The following is a 4350-nucleotide window of genomic DNA, read 5'->3' on the forward strand; positions in this document are numbered from 1 at the left end:
GAACATTTATGAAGCGCTTCCTGTACGTCAAAGCCCTGCGGTTGGACCAGTCCCTGTCCCACGTGGGATTTTGCCTTCTGAGAGCTGAGGATAGTAAGGAGGATAGGTGTTTTGTTTTCTTTTATGGTATATGTTAAGTGCTTACTAAGTGCCAGGCTGTGTACTAAGTGTTGAAGTAGATACGAGTTAATCAGGTTGGACTCAGTCCCTGTCCCACATGGAGCACCCGATCTAAATCCCCATTTTGCAGATGAGCTAACTGAGGCACAGGGAAGGGAAGTGACTTGTCCAAAGTCACACAGCTGTCTAGTGGCGGAGCCGGGATTAGAACGCAGGTCCTTCTGATTCCCGGGCCCGTGCTCTTTCCACTAGGCCATAGCAATGTGGCCTAGTGAAAAGAGCACGGGCCCGGGAATCAGAGGACCTGGGTTCTAATCCCGGCTCCACCATATATCTGCTGTGGGACCTCGGTCAAGTCGATTCACTTCTGCGCGCCTCACTTCCTTCACCTGCGAAATGGGGATTCAATACCTGCTCTCCCTCCTACTTAAACTGGAGCCCTCTGTGGGACTTTGTATCTATCCCAGTGCTTGGCGTTTAGCAAATGCTTAATAGAAACCAGTATTATATCATGATTATTATTGTTTCCAGCCCATGAGAATTGGGGCTAGTGTGTAATAATAATGACAATAACAATAACAAAACGCAGCATGGCGTAGTGCATCGAACACGGACCTGGAAGGCAGAAGGTCATGGGTTCTAATCCCGGTTCTGCCACTTGTCTGCTGTGTGACCTTGGGCAAGTCACTTCGCTTCTCTGTGCCTCACTTCCCTCATCTGTAAAATGGGGATTGAGACTGTGAGCCCCACGTGGGACAGGGACTGTGTCCAACTCCATCTGCTTGTTTCCACCGCAGAGCTTAGTGGAGTGCCTGCCACATAGTAAGCACTTAACAAATACCATCATTATTATTAACGATAATGATGATGCTGATGATGGTGATAATCTGTCTGACTTGAGTACTGTGCTTAACTCCGGACACGGTTTAGCACTAGTGAGAGCCGAACAAATACCCCCGTCATAATTACTTCATTCATTCATTCGATCACATTTATTAAGCGCTTACCGTGTGCCGGGCAACCACCTGAAGTTCTTGAGGAGTGGCGCAACATGGATTGCACGCTTTTGTAGAAAAATCATCCAGACAGCTGAGTGAAGTATGCACTGAAGTGGGGAGAGACAGGAGACAGGGAGATCGGCAAGGTGGCTGATGTAGTGTCACCCGTCGCCGGGGACGGGTTCTTTCGGAATCGGCGCGGCGAGAGAGAGAGAGGCCGGAGATGGAAAACCTGAGTTTTGTATAGAATTTCTTCCGCGGGGCGAACCGAATGAATTAATTATTTAGACGTGACAATCGGCCTTCCCTTTGGGGGGAAATATGGTGTTAAAGCTTCCCTTTTGGGAGGAATATGGAGTTAGAGCTTCCCTAAAGGGAAGACTACATTGGCGTGTTACTCGCGTGTGGGCGGACACCAGGGCCCGCCCAGGCAGAGCTCGCTTATGGTTTACCCACAGCGTGGTGAGGCGGCTAGTTCCCACCATGCGCGCACCCACTCAGGAGGAACCCACTTAGGCGTTAAACCCACTTGCACGTTAAGACCCACTTATGCGTTAAGTTCGCGGATGCGCTGCTTGCACGTGGTGAGGCGGCTGGCTCTCACCGTGTGCGCACCCACTTGGGAGGAATCCATTTAAACGTTCAATCTACTTATGCGCTGGACCCGCTTATGCCTTAGGCTTACTTGTGCGTTACACTCACGTCTGCGTTAAACTCACTCGTGCGCTACACTCGCTTATACGCTACCCCCTAAACTCACATGTGCGTTATACTCACTTACACATTACCCACTTATGCACTGAGCTCACATATGCGTTACACTCACTTAGACGTTACCCACTCATGCATTAAACCCGGTTATACGTTACACTCACCCGTCCCGCGACCCCGTCTCTTCGCGTTGGTCCCGGTGGCAGAATGAGCGTCCGGCGCTCTGGGCAGTGAAAGACACGTGGGTGGCCGTTGCTACTGCTGTGATCCTCCAAGAGACCAGAGCACCAGAGGCGACAGGTATTTATTACCTGGGGTTTGGGTGGTCCCAACTCCCGTCCCGTTCGATCTCCGCCCCTTCCGCTCCGTCCCCTTCCACGCCTTATTGGGTCGGCACGGAGGTGAAGGGCACCTATCTTCCCGCCCCACCCCTCTGGCCAGAGAGGTTACGTCACCGGTGGCATTTTGACCTTGGGGTAGCCGGTGCCCGGGTCCACCTTGGCACGGGCAGCAATCGAGATGTAGGATAAGTGCTTGGATTAATGCGGTAACAGCGTAGACGGAGAGAAAAGGGCAGATTTTAGCAACGTTGTGAAGGTTGAGCCTACAGTATTGGGTGACATTCAGTACGCGGGTTGAATGAGAAAGATGAGGAGGATAACACCCAAGTTACAGGCTGTGAGAAAAAGAGGATAGCTGGGCTGTTTACAGTGATGGGAGAGTTATGGGAAGGCCGGAATTTGGATGAGAAGAGGAGTTCTCTTTCGGACATATTTCTCTATGCGTAATATTGTACCAAGTGATGGGGATGATACAATAGTTAGAAGACCTGATCCCGCCCTTAGGGAGCTGGTAGTCTAGTGGGAGAGACTGACAGAAAACAATTACCGGTAGAAGGAAGCAACTGAGCATTGAAATAAGTAGTAAGTGTAGGAAAAACTGCTGAAATGGTGGAGAAATAGGATGCAGAGATGAGAGTTTAGCAGGAAAGTCCTCCTGGAGATGGTAACTCTGAAGGGCTTAAATAATGGTATTTGTTAAGCTCTTGCTACGCACCAAGAATTGCACTAAACACTGAGATAGATACAGTAAGCAGATTCATCACAGCCCCAACCCACCTGAGGTCACGGTCGACGGGAAAGGAAGAACAAGCCTCTCATCTCTATTTTTATAAATGAGGAAACTGAAGCACCGAGAGGTTAAGTGACTTGCTTCAAGTCACACGGCAGGCAAGCGGTGGAGGTGAGAGCAGAACCCGGGTCTCCTGCCTCCCAGGCCCTTGCTCGTTCTACTAGGGCGTGCTGCTTCTCGCTTGAAGAAGTGGAGAGCAGAGTTTCAGGCAGAAGGGAGGGTGTGAGCAAGAGCTTGAGGATAGAGTAGGTGCTCCATACATACTACTTACTGATCCCACTGTACCCATGAGGACTGGATGTTTCAGAGTTGGGACCAGAGCCCCCGAGGAGGCCACGGACAGCACCAGTTCATGTAGCCACCGCAAGCAGTGTAGCATAATAAGAAGAAGAAGAAGAATAGTATTTATTAAATACTTACTATGTTCCAGGCACTGCACTAAGCGCTGGGATAGATACAGGCAAATCAGATTGGACACAGTCTCTGTCCCTCGTGGAGATCACGGTCTCAATCCCCGTTTTACAGAGGCGGTAACCGAGGCCCAGAGAAGTGAAGTGACTATCCACTATACCACACTGCTTTCCCGTGGAAGAAGCCTCGTGGAAAGAGCAGGGGCTTAGGAGGCAGAAGGACCTGGGCTCTAATTCCGCCTCTGCCACTTGTCTACTGGGTGGTCTTGGGCAAGTCACTTCACTTCTGTGGGCCTCAGTTACCTCATCTGTAAAACGGGGATTAAGACCGCGAGTCCCATGTGAGACAGGGACTGTGTCTAACCTGATTACCTTGCGTCTACCCCGGTGTTTGGCACGTCTTAAGCGCTTAACAAATACCGACGTCGTCATCATCATCCTTTATTCATTCACTCATTCAATCGTATTTATTAAGCGCTGAACTAAGCGCTTGGGAAAGTCCAGTTCAACAATAAATGGTGACATTCCCTGCCCATAATAAGCTCACAGTTTAGAGTCGGGGAAACAGACATCGATACAAATAAATAAAATGACAGATACGGACATAAGTGCTGTGGGGCTGGGAGGGGGAAGAGCAAAGGGAGCAAGTCAGGGTGACGCAGAAGGGAGTGGGAGAGGAGGAAAGGAGGGGCTTAGTCTGGGAAGACCCGTTGGGGGAGATGGGCCTTCAATAAGTCTTTGAAGGAGGGGAGAGTCGTCTGTCGGATTTGAGGAGGGAGGGCTTTCCGGGCCAGAGGAAGGATGTGGGCCACGGGCCGGAGGCGAGACAGGCGAGATGGAGGCCCAGTGAGGAGGTTAGCGGCACCAGAGGAGCGGAGTGTGTGGGCTGGGATGTAGCAGGAGAGAAGCGAGGTGATGTAGAAGGGGGCTAGGTGATGGACTGCTTTAAAACCAAAGGTGAGGCGTTTTTGTTCGATACG

This window comes from Ornithorhynchus anatinus, chromosome 12, assembly GCF_004115215.2.
Source record: "Ornithorhynchus anatinus isolate Pmale09 chromosome 12, mOrnAna1.pri.v4, whole genome shotgun sequence".
In the NCBI taxonomy this organism is placed as follows: domain Eukaryota; kingdom Metazoa; phylum Chordata; class Mammalia; order Monotremata; family Ornithorhynchidae; genus Ornithorhynchus; species Ornithorhynchus anatinus.